This window comes from Ursus maritimus, unplaced genomic scaffold, assembly GCF_017311325.1.
Source record: "Ursus maritimus isolate PB19 unplaced genomic scaffold, ASM1731132v1 scaffold_10, whole genome shotgun sequence".
Lineage (NCBI taxonomy): Eukaryota > Metazoa > Chordata > Mammalia > Carnivora > Ursidae > Ursus > Ursus maritimus.
The window spans coordinates 13,377,189-13,390,415 of NW_024423344.1; positions in this window are offsets into that span (position 1 = coordinate 13,377,189).

The following is a 13,227-nucleotide window of genomic DNA, read 5'->3' on the forward strand; positions in this document are numbered from 1 at the left end:
TTTAACCATTCTGACAGGTGTGAGGTGGTATCTCTTCGTGGTTTTGATTTGTATTTCCCTGATGATGCATGATGTTGAGTATCTTTTCATGTGTCTATTAGCCATCTGGATGTCTTCTTTGGAAAAATGTCTATTCATGTCTTCTGCCCGTTTCTTAACTGGGTTATTTGTTTTTTGGGTGTTTAGTTTGACAACTTCTTTATAGGTTTGGATACTAACCTGTTATCAGATATGTTGTTTGCAAATATCTTTTCCCATTCCATAGACTACCTTTTAGTTTTGTTGTTTCCTTTGCTCTACAGACACTTTTATCTTGATAAAGTCCCAATAGTTCATCTTTGCTTTTGTTTCCCTTGTCTCCAGTGACGTGTCTAGTAAGAAGTTGCTCCAGCCGAGGTCAAAGAGGTTGCTGCCTGTGTTCTCCTCTAGGATTTTGATGGTTTCCTGTCTCACATTTAGGTCTTTCATCCACTTTGAATTTGTTTTTGTGTATGGTTTAAGAAAGTGGTCCAGTTTCATTCTTCTGCATGTTGCTGTCCAGTTTTCCTAACACCACTCATGGGTCTTTTTATGATGGATCTCAGTAAATGTCTTTCTTTCAAATCTTACAAGAGTAGTTACAGCTCTCAAAGTGTGGCCTGCAGATCCCCAGGAGTCTCTCAGAACTTTCAGGACATTCGTGAAGTCAAAATTTGCTTCTTTATAATGCTAAGATATTATATGCCTCTTTCACTATTTTGATATTTTGTCCTAATGGTGTGAAACAACAGAAGTAAAACTGTTTGTGATGCCTTAGCACCTGTAGTCTACACCTGTAGTCATTGTACTGCTCAATGCCATGCATTAGTAGTGGAAAAATAAGGTACAAGTTTCACTTAAGAATGTCCTTGATGAAGCAGTAAAAATTATTTTATTAAATCTCAACCCTGAATATATAGTTCTTAAATATTCTGTGTGACAACACAGGAAGTAAGCACGAAGCATTTTCATTGCATAGAAAGTATGATGGCTGGCTTGAGGAAAAGCATGTGTGATTGAGTTTCAAACTGAAACAAAGGCTTTTCCCATGGAGGATCATTTTTACTTGAATGAACAACTGACTTACTATACTTATTCAGACTTGGGTATTTGACAGACAGCTAAAAAATTAACAAACTGAGATTACCACTTAAAGAACACTTAAAGTGACCACATCTGTTGTTAAAGATAAAATTCAAGCTTTTGATAGAATTTTGCAAGCTTTTATCCACCACTATGAACTTAATGGCTTTCAAATTCTTAAAAGACTTGACTGAGAATTGTCTGGTGTAAATGAATGTGATTTTTTGAAATTATACAATGAAATGTGTCAGCATTTGGAAGATTTGTATAAACCAACATTTTCCAAATAACCAAAGCATGATGTTATAAAATCATGGATGGGTAAAGGTATGTTCAAAGTCCAAATATGCCTAATCAATTTTAATGTAACAGAATATGAAAAGCTCACTGATATGGTTTCTGATTCTATATGTCAAGAAATGACCACTTGTTGGGTTTTGGTGTAATATAAAAAAAGTCTATGCCCAACTATCTAAATAGGCTATTAAAATACTCCTCCATTTCCACCTACACAACTGTATGAGGCTAGATTTTTTTCCATTTATTTCCACCAAAACAACATAGCAATAAATTGAAGCAGAAACAGATACAAAACTCCAGCTGCCTTTTATTAAGTCAGCCATCAAAGAGATTTGCAAAAAGTATTTTTAAGAAGTAGCAAAGCAGCCAGTTTAAAATAAATTTAAAACTCTTCTCACCAAGTTTCTTTTTTGGTGAAAATGTAGTAATGTTTTATTAAAATATTCTAATTATGTTAACATGTAATGGGCTTCTTCTTATTTTTAAATGACTTTATGAAAAATAATTTTACGTTTCTGTTCCAATTTCTAATATAGAATTTTTTTTCACTTCTAATATAGTAAGCATCAATAGATGTAACCCACCTAAACAGAAGCTCTTTGGAGTCTGCAGTAATTTTTAAGAAAGAATTACAGGGTCTGAGACCAAGATATTAAGAACCACTGTGCTATAGACATATGTGTTCAATAATTAGTTTTATGATGGCATATAATCAAGACTGAGTTCTGTTCAGTATTTGCCTTCCTTTCTTTAAGGTGACTTAATCAATGTAGGGGATATAAGCTTCCCACTTAGTAGCTCTTCAGGAAAACCACCCACCTGCTATTCTCAGTGCAGGTGGCTGATCCTGTCCCTAGATCAAGAGGACATCAACAACTTTACCTGCCAGAGTACTACATCCCCCAGAGGAATGGGCAGGTGATGCAGACAGGCCAAAAAAAGGAATCTCTGCACTTACAATTTTTCCTGTGTTGCTAGCTCTAAGAATGATGTAAGCCCAGAACTCTGGGTCAGTGGCTATCTTTGCTAAAAAGTGGAGAAATTACTAGAATGCAGCCAACACAGGGAGTAGAGACAATAGGAAAAAAAAAAATGTATCCTGATGACATTAAACCTCTCTAACCAACATATTTGAAGACAGCTTCATCTCTGGTCTTTCTGGCTATGAAAGCCAATAAATTCCTTGTATTTCAATTTTTAGAAGTTGGATTTCTATCACTTATACCAAAATGAATCCTAATATAGAATTTGCTCCCTGGAATTGGAGTGTCGAAGTAACAGACTTCAAAATGTGATACTGGCTAAGGTAAGGTAAGATTCATCCATTCCAGGCTAGGGAAAGGCAAAAGCTATTATTTGGTTGCAAAGCATCAGTTAAAAGGTGCCTAACGTATTTTAGAACACAGATCACATAAATATCAAGGATAGAGTTTTAGGGGCTCAGGAAAAAAAGTGTCAGAATCTTGGAGGGTGTTGGCTATGTCTTTTAGCCTTCAAAGAAAAGGATGGCCTGCAGCCTAATCTGGCAGTTCTGGAAGCAAAGAGGAAAAGGGATTCAGTCCTTACTAAGAGTCATCCTTTCTGCCTGTGTCTGGCACTCTAAAATGGTCAATAGTAGATAACCATGTGTCTTTTGGGATGGCAGATGTATAAATGTCTGCCCCATGCTAAAGTTAGTGCAAGTGGAAAACCCAACGGGAAAAGAGATTGAGATCCTGGTGAGCCAGGGAGCCAGAGGATCATTTCCCAACACTACATTCCGTGACTAACACAGAATAGCTACAGCTCCTCTAGAAAAGCCCTCCCCACGACTCTCACCACTAGAAGGATTAGGATCTGCAGGATGTCAGCTCATTGTCTCCTAGTTTGTCGTCCAGATGGTTTGGGGGAAGGGCAGAGCACAAAGGAAGATTGCTCAGAGGAGGAAGCAATGAGGGTTGGAACCAGAGAGGAGGGCCACGACTATACAAGAGTCAATCCAGAAAATATTCAGGAAACAAACAGCCCAACCGTCCTAGCAAGAGATCCAGTGGCATTGCCAGAGAAATGCCAACGCTTGCCAAATAGACCTGAGAACACCCAATTTACATGGCAGATTTCACGCCCCAAACCTACACCAACAGCAGGGAGGAACTGAAATGTTTGTAGCTGTTAGGATGAAAGCCTCCCCTTGGGGCGCCTGGGTGGCTCAGTCATTAAGCGTCTGCCTTCGGCTCCGGGCCTGATCCTTTTTTTGGCCTGTCTGCATCACCTGCCCATTCCTCTGGGGGATGTAGTACTCTGACAGGTAAAGTTGTTGATGTCCTCTTGATCTAGGAACAGGATCAGCCACCTCCTCTGCTTCTTCCTCTCCCACTCCCCTGCTTGTGTTCCCTCTCTCGCTGGCTATCTCTGTCTCTGTCAAATAAATAAATAAAATCTTTAAAAAAAAAAAAAAGGATGAAAGCCTCCCCAATATCCACCCGTCATGTAGCTATGCAGGACAATGGAAAGGGAGTTCCTCCCAGAAACCAGTGAGAGCCCAGCCAGATTTCTGAACAAAGAACTCCCTCCACTGCTAGCTCAGGGAGTCCTTGCTCTCTTTGTGAGCCTGAGATGACTGCTATGAAACTGAGATCACTATTTAGTGGTTGCCCTTCTCTCCCTTTGTCAAATGGCAGTTTGATAGCAGAAGTGTTTTCTCTCTGCCACTGTTAACTAGTAGTGTTAAATATAACATTTAGCCACAGGTTGCCTAAACATGAGGAGCTAGTTTAGACACAACCAAGAAAAATATCATAACTTAGAGATTCTGGAATTAAAGTAGAAAACAGCAACTGGATAAGCCTACAAGCTATCTCCCTTTAGACTGGAGGTAGAGGCAATTTTCTTTGTATAGCTATATTTGCATTATATTAGCCAGGGCCATTTGGGGAATTTTATAAGTGGGAAAGAAGGTATGTATAGGTGCTGGGCAGCTGAGGGACAAACATAATGTGAGATGTAGTTAACCTGTGTTTTGTTCAGCCCCAAATGTCTTTGGGAACTCTCTCTTCTCCATTCTGAGTCCAAGGGGTTTGGATGGGGCCAATCCCATCTCCTTGGTTCCAGGAGTCTAGCCAGTTAAGTACTTGATTTCTTCAGCCATGGTGATTAAGTTCAGGGATGGTCATATGCTCAAAGGCAGGCCAATAAAAACTCTCCCTGTGCCTTTTGTGGGAGCTGTTGAAAACCAGACTTTTTGTATTTTTTCTTTAGGAATGCCAGCTGCTAGTACAGTGTAAACCAGAAATGTTGCTAGTCATTTTTGCTACATTGTGGAAAGAGCCTACCCAAGAACGGAGCCAACAGCTAGTTTATTAAAGCAGAGAGATGAGTGAAAGAATCTTCTTTCGAGCTCCTGGAGCTAGCCATACCTAAAGCTAGACTGGTAAATTCTGGCTTTCCAAATTCTTTGAATCGATAGACACCTTTCTGCAGTTAAATGAGTCGGAGTTAAACTTTTGCCATTTTCAAACAGAAGAATCCTAACGAACACAACCAAATAGTGATTTTTATTTAATTTTAATTTTTTAAGAGAAATCATTGAATGTCCATCTAAAACAATACTCTCGTAAAAAAAAAAAAAAAACAACCCACGCATGTATTTCTGGAGCCCAGTATATATTTGTTTCTTTAACAAATATAGCATGTCGGGAGAGAAGTCATTAAGGAATCTGTGGGAGGAAAAAAAAAATCACTGTAACCTGAGGTAGCATTAGAAGGTAATTAAGGTCACAAAAATCTGTTCTAGAGGAAAATCCCCCTGGACAAAGTGATGAGAGCCAATCATTTATTATTTATATCCTACTTATATTAAAAAAGTTTTGTGTTTTTGCCATAAAATGCACTATGTAATAAAACCACTAAAGCAAGTTAAAAATAAAAAGATCCGAATCATAAAGTTTAGGAGAGAGTTGAACTGAAAATCCTAGGTTGAGTCTCTCTGCTAGAATCGAGTACAATTCGTCTCTGAGGTTCTGAAAAGGCAAAGCAAAATGGTATTGAGAAGTTCTGTAGCATGATTATCTTAATTAAAGGACATAGTTCATCAGTGAGAGATTATCTTATTTCTAGCACTAAAGTCTAGAAATAATTTATTACCTGGCTCTTCACACACTAGCACTAAATAATATAATTGAGAGTATTTAACAGAAGCTTCATAAGAGATGCAGAAATATCCTTTTTATGGCCATTATAGAAAAAAAAAACTGTCCCTTAATTAAAGCTCAGAGGCCCTTGTTAAATTATAAATCTGTGAAGGCAATTCTAGGGGGAAGATTAAAATAATGAAGTACACATGATCTGTTCTTGGTCATGTGGCCTAATATATGAGCAGATTTTATGAAGTACTCTAGGTGAAAAGCAGATGAAAGTAGCGTGTCCCTTAAGACCACTCCCCATAATCATCTGTTGACTCATAAAAGCTCATTACAAAAGTTACACAGAAAACCACTAGAAACTAAAGACTAAGATCAATTAAGGAAATTAAGTACCTAAAGCAGATTGCTGACTAAAAAGATATCTATGTGCACAAAACCCCCATCACATGAGCAAAGTTCTATCATGAAAATCAAAGTCTTGCATTTTTCCCAAGATGCGGGATAGTAAGTGGTGTAAGAACATATAACAAAGAGCTTTCGTCACTGAGAGTCTTAGAGAAGAGACAGAGTCCCAGGAACAAAGAAAGATGTTTTTATTTAATGCTTGTTATCATTCTGCAACTATTGCTTTAGTTGAGTTCTTGTAACCTCAATCTAGACTTTTGCATGACCTTTCTCTCCAGGTTTCCTACTTGTGGATTTCCTTCAATTCTTCCTTCTCAAATTACTCTGACCAGGTTGATCAATTTCTTATAGGACCTACGGGGTTTTTTAAATGCTCTAAAATAAAGACTGTATTTTGTACTTACAAATCCTTCCCTAGGTTTTCTAATTTCTTTTATCTTCCTGAGTTTTGTTTTGTTTTGTTTTTTCTTTTCTCTTATGTCTTTCCTATTCTACCATCCTTCCTAATGTTTCCCTTGTCTGCCTGGAATATGATCTGCTTCCCGACTAGCCGGGGTCCTTGGGACTATGTAAATACCCTCATATTTCCGCAGAGGGCAGGGAATTCTCACTCATGCCCCTGGAGAGGTTAGGGGGGGGAGGAATACTTGTGGTCCCTCTTCCCCTCCCTGACTTAGTCCTCCCCTCTGGAGGAGGAGGAGGGACTTACCTCAGAGGCTGTTAATCTTCAGCTCAGGCCTATTTTGGGGCAGCCTACACACATTTACATGTTTCATAAGGTTGGGGAAAAATGAGACAAATATTTCATGACACATGACATTTATATGAAATTTAACATTGCATGTCTGCATTATGAGTTGAATCGTATCTCCCCCAAATTCATATATCTAACTCCCCATACTTCAAAATGGGACCGTAATCTGCAAAAGGGTCGTTGCACATGTGACTGGTTAATACAGGCTCCATTGGAGTAGAGTGGGCCCCATGGTCCAAGATTACTGGTGTACTTACAAAAAGGGGAAATTTGGACAGAGCTACGTACAACAGGGAGAATGTCAGGTGAAGATGAAGGCAGGGTGATGCTTGTACAAACTACAGAATGCCAAGATTGCCAGCAAACCACCAGAAACTAGGAGTGAGGCATGGAATAGATTCTCCCTCACAGCCATGGGAAGGAACCAACCCTGCCCACACCTTGGGCTCTGCCTTCTAGCCTCCAGAACTATGAAACAATATATTTCCATCGTTTAAGCCCCCCATTCTGTGGTACTTTGTTACAGCAGTCATAGAAAACTAATACAACAGCCATCCTCTTCTACTTATTGTATATGTTCACATCGTATTGCTCTCCTGCAACAACAGCAGAGTTGAATAGTTCAAACAAAAACAATATGGCCTCAAAGCCTAAAACTTTTACTATCTTGCCCTTTACAGAAAGTTTGCAGATTCCTGATTTATGTGATTGGTAAAATAGGAGAAAGTGTCACCAGTCAAACACAGTCCAATCTCCTTGTACCTTTCCTTTGAGAACTGTCTGCTAATCCTGCCACAGAGAGGTCTGGAAATACCCAGCTAATCTTCCTAGACTAGTAAATTCTATTTAGGATAAAAGTAAGGGAGAGATAGGAAGGCCATTTGGGGTCCAAGGCATTGTCTACAATCTAGCTTTATCATCTCTTTCTGACACCTGTATGTATTTCTCAACTGGTCTAAACCTGGAGGAGAGTTATGGGACTCACTGGTCTCCACAAACCTCAACTTCTTCCTCCTCGTAGCAAAAGAGTGTTGGAAATCTCATTTCCTTCTTGAAGTCTCTCCAAAAAGGAAGTGAGTGCTGATTTATTTTTTAACCTGGCCATATCCTCTCTGGATATGCAATTCTCATGACTCATTCTTAAATTCGAGACCACATAAAACCGCTTGCACTAATGCTCACACAATTTAGATTTTTTGTTTGTTTGGTTTTTGGTTTTTGGGCTTTTTTGTTAGTTTGTTTTTTCTTTGTGCTAAGACATTATGTGATTATATAAGTATCTGAGTGTCCTTTTACAGAATATATCTAAATTACTATAACCTCCCTCAGATTATAAACTCTTGAGCAGGTTTTTGTTTAACTTGAGGTCTGGTCTGTTTAATAACCAGCACAATGCTGCACTAATTAATGTGGCTTCCCTCATTAATAAGGGAGACCCTGCTAATCCACTGACAACAATTTTATTCAGCTGGGTTCATGAGGAAGCGAAGATGGAAAAGACTGATGATAATACCTATGTAGTTTGAAAAATATTTTAATCACTAATAAAAATATCTAGAAACATACCCAAGAAAGAAAACTCAGTCCCTGATTGGTCACCCATAGCTTGTCATTTACTCAATTAATCCATTGATACATATGGAAAATGCCCATTAGAAACAAATTCTGACATCCTATGGAGGGAGAGGCATGAAAAACAATAATATAAAATGAACAGTTGGTAAAAGGCCTTGACACGCAGGCAGAAAAATCTGGCTTTGCGTCAATATACGTTCACAAAAGGTTAACTGAGAAAAAGGAGTTTTTAGGGAAAATTGTTCCAGCAGCTGTGAATGTAGAGATCTCAGCTTGATAACTTAAACTATGAACGTATCTGGCCAGAGGGAAGGAAGGGCAGGGAGACCAGCAGAATCTGTTGGCAGGAGAGATCTAAGGATTTTCAGGGAAATAACTCATCCAAAGGCAGGACATCTGTGTTTAAATTCAATGGGCACTGCTGGAGAATGCAACAAGTGGGGAACAGCATGGAGCTTGCTACCTGGATGGACATTCTCTGGCTTGGTCCTTGTGGACCTCTCAGGGAGAAATACAATTAAAAGGGAGTGACAACAAAAAGAGCAGTTTCCATAAAGACTCTGTTGAGGGCAGTGTTGAATAGCATTTGTAACAATGGACGCTGGGGGTGGGGCGGGGGTGGGGCAAAGGGCACTTCCCCACTCAAGGGTGACCTTGCAGCTGGAGCTCTGGGCTGCACCCAGGAATAGCCTGGAGCTAGACCAGACAAACAACAGAGCAAAACACTTGGGCAGCCTTAGTACCTCTGGAGGGTTTCAGCTGCTTCATCATAGAGGCAGTGATAAATCACATCATGGATTCCAGACTGGATCACAAAATAATAAAAACAGTGCGTGCCACCATGTAACCAACAAATCCAAGTCCCAAACTCCTCCCGCACACTCCACCCTCCAACCTTCTCCCTGAGATTCCTAGAGGAAAAAAGACCCTGGCACTGGTAGGCAGGAATTGTAGAGTTGGAGTTATAATAAATGGAAGCAGAGCCTTCAAATGAATGTGTGGTTACAGTTCTTGCTTCCAGGTTGCATGGCCTGGAAAATGCAACTTAGAAAGATGTAAAAGTGAAGGAAATCTGGTGGAGAAGCGAGCATAGTGCTCGTCCTGTTAAATATGGGCTGTGTGACCTTGGCCGAGTCATTCAGATGGTCTGGGCTTCAGATCCTGTATCAAAAAAGTGTAATCTTTTAAATGCCCTGACAAGGCCATTGTGAAGCTCAAATGGAATCCTGTGTGAGAACACCCTATCCTTTCATTAAGTGTCATTATTTTAATTACAGGGAATATTGCAGAACAGGCTATTTATAAAAGGTTTTGACTGCACTGGTTTCCAGTTGTCACCTGATATAAAAATGTTTTTGTGTCTTCCGAAGCCATTTTTCAAGTAACTTTTCTTTTCTTTTTTTTTTTTTTTAAGATTTTATTTATTTATTTGACAGAGATAGAGACAGCCAGCGAGAGAGGGAACACAAGCAGGGGGAGTGGGAGAGGAAGAAGCAGGCTCCCAGCGGAGGGAGCCTGATGTGGGGCTCGATCCTGTAAATGCCAGAATCACGCCCTCAGCCGAAGGCAGATGCTTAACCGCTGTGCCACCCAGGCGCCCCTCAAGTAACTTTTCTTAAACACACAATTGTCTCAGCAAAACCTAGCGCTCTTTCACATGACTGATTCCAGGAGCATCCGTATATGTCTGTGTTCTCCAAGGGGACATAACTGGGAAAACGCAGCTAGGGCTGGCACAGGAGAAATGAAGGGCAGAAAAGCCTTTTGGGCAGCAGAAAGTGGGCGTCATAAAAATCCTGGCCTTATTTTAACATTTCTCAGAGTATGGGAGAGTCGTTGTGTGATCTTATTGGTAGTGATGGTTCTACTGGGAAATCTTAACTTTAAATTGCCTGCCAATCTCTATTTTGTGTGTCGAAGAAGAGCCATTTATCACTTTTATGAAGCCACCAAAAGCCCACATTGAGTGAGAAAAAAAAATACTGATTTTGAGCAGTACATGCCCTCATACTAAATACATAATGAGAGTAATAGCCTGAGGCTCTTAAGATGGGTAATAAATGTTTTGATAAAACAAATCTAAGATTGCCCCCACCAGAGAGACTGCCCTCCCTCACCTCCACTAACTCTCTGTTACCCACCTGGAGGCAGGGGCAAGTTTCTGACATTTAATGATGTCTGGGATGATAAAATTTTCCCTGATAGCTCATCTCCACAGAATAGCCCTTTCTTTAGCCAATAACAATAACCCATGCCTGTATATGAGTTTCACAATTAACAAAGCACTTCATATGGATAAAAATTACTTTATTGCAGAAAGGAGATTTGGGGGCTCACTTAAACTCAGGGATGTAATTATGCATATTAGATTCAGGATGTCTCTTTGCCCTTTAGATTTATACATTCATGGAGTTTTTAGAGTCATCGCCTTTGGAATTTACTTTTTCTTCCACTCTTGCTCTAGGGGCAGAATTGTTTTTCTTACTTACCTTAAGAAAGTGAAGATCATCTCTGAATAAACTCCAAGTTCACCCTTTAAATCAAAGTCGCGACTCATCCCCTAATAACTTCCTGAAGCCCAACTCAGTAAATTGTTCCCTGGTCACATAAATCTTCCCTTAATCAGTCTATTTCTTGGGAATAACTGTCCAAAGTTAGGCAAATCTCTTAAATTTCTCTCATTGTTTTCTTATTGCTTTCTCTGACTTAGGTTCTATAAGATAACTATTTATTCACAATACTTTACTTATAAATAAATAAATACATGGTTTTGGTTATCATTATGTCTTTCCTCCTGGCTTATCACCCAGGACGGCTCCGACCACATCTGCTATTAAGCACCTAGAATGTGGCTAGTCCGAATGGAGGGATGCTTATGTATAAAACACACAGCAGATTTTGAGACCCTAGAACCCCCAAAAGAAAGTCATATCTTCTGGATAATTTCTGTATATTGATTACATGTCAAAACGGTAACATTTTAGATATACTGGTTTCAATAAAATATATTCTTAAAATTAATTACTTTTACCTGTTCCTTTTAATTTTCTTTTTGTTTAAATGGCTGCTAGAAAATTTAAAGTTACCTATGGGCTCACATTCCACTTCTATTGGCAGCACTGACCTAGAGCTTTTAACTTTGCATCCTAAGTCTTTATCTGAGCACACACCCACCCCCGCCCCACCCATGATCCAAGTCCAATCTCCTGATCTATTTTCTTTTTTCACAGCACTAACATCTCCATTGAGCTAACAATTCTTTTTGATTACCTCTATCTTAGCCAAAGAGTTTCTCAGACTGCATACGTTGGGGAATAGGTGTAAGTACACACTGCCACTCATAACAAGTATGCTGATGGCCCTGAAGTTATTCCGTTAGAAAGAAAAAAAAGTGTCTTTCTTATTCCTGAAGTAATGTCTGGAGACAAAACAAAGTAAGCAGAGCAAGGGCAGAATATTCACAGATATTCCTGCTGGTCTTGGAAAGCAGAACTGACTTCCCAGAAAATTACATCCAGTAAGACAGTGTTACATGGAGTGAAACAAATTTAGTCTTGCTATTCAAGGGAGTGCATAAAGGTTCCTCTGAGAGTGTGGAGTTAATAAAAATGGATGGTGAAACCGGTTGTATTTTTCTTGAAGGAAGTTCATAGGCAGTATCAATCCAGCCCAAGGGACCAATGGGGCTGAATATTTTCCAAGTGCTTGACATAAACAGCAAAACTTACTCTCTCCATCGTGGTTTGCCATTATTTTTACACTTCTGATATTTTTACGGACAAATCAATCCAGGCACAGACACATTTACAACAAACCATTGTTAATCCCTGATGTATTCAAACTTGACTTAAAATGACAAGAATATATGAAGAACCACCTACCCTGTCTCCATGCCCTCTCCACCTACTGCCCCCTCCTGGCCACGCCTTCTTCCTCTGGCCTCAAGTTCTGCCTGGGACCCATTAAAAAACACCCGAACCTTTTAGAGAAGCAGTGAAAAGGAGCCTGTGGGAAAACAGAAAGTATGTAGGGGGCTGGTCTTCCGCCTTCTGCCCCCAAGCTCTGAAACAGTTTCCTGTGCATGGCCTGATTTGCTTTTATTTCACTGTGCTACACTGTCAGAATTACTCAAACCCCACCATAGATTTATTTGGGTTAAGCGAGAATCTTTTAAAAATGCAAATATTCCTGAGAGTGTTAAAGGGCTTTCAGTAATTTACACATTGGTGTGAATTTATTCAATCAGATTGCCTCTCCCCTCATGGTGATTAGCAGCCCCCTCACTGCTTGTCTTCCTCAGCAATAAGGTATTAAGGAGGGCACGTACTGCATGGTGCACTGGGTGTTATACGCAAGTAATGAATCATGGAACTTTACATCAAAAACTAGGGATGTACTGTATGGTGACTAACATAATATAATAAAAAATATTATTAATAAAAAAAGGACAGAAATCTAATTTCAAAACAAAGGATTAGAAAGCTTCCTACACGTGGCTACTTCTTAAATCTGTCAAGATATTAACATTTTAGCAGCTCAAAAAGTCATGTCAAGTCTTTCAAGCTATTTTATTTTGGGGTAGCAAATTCATTGCACTCTTCTGGTAGTGGAACTGCCTCTTGGATTTCCTCCAGTAAAATGATGTAAAAGTAGGAAGATTTGCAGAGACTTCATTTTTACCTCGTGGAGTTAAGAGGTGGGATGGGACACAGTTTATGGTCCTATGGTCTTAGCTGTGGGGAAGAACATTTCAGTTTTGGTTATAGGTCTTTGAGGAGGATGGGGAAGATAGACTATGTAAATCAGGCATCATTGGCCCAGTTCAGTAACTCTCCCCAGCTACTCACTCTGCAGGAACTCTTGTGTAATTTCTAAAGAACATGTATTTCAGAACAATGACACTTATGACCAGAAATTCAGTCACTTTCACATTCCGTATATCTTGATAAAGACTTTACCGGATATTTAAAG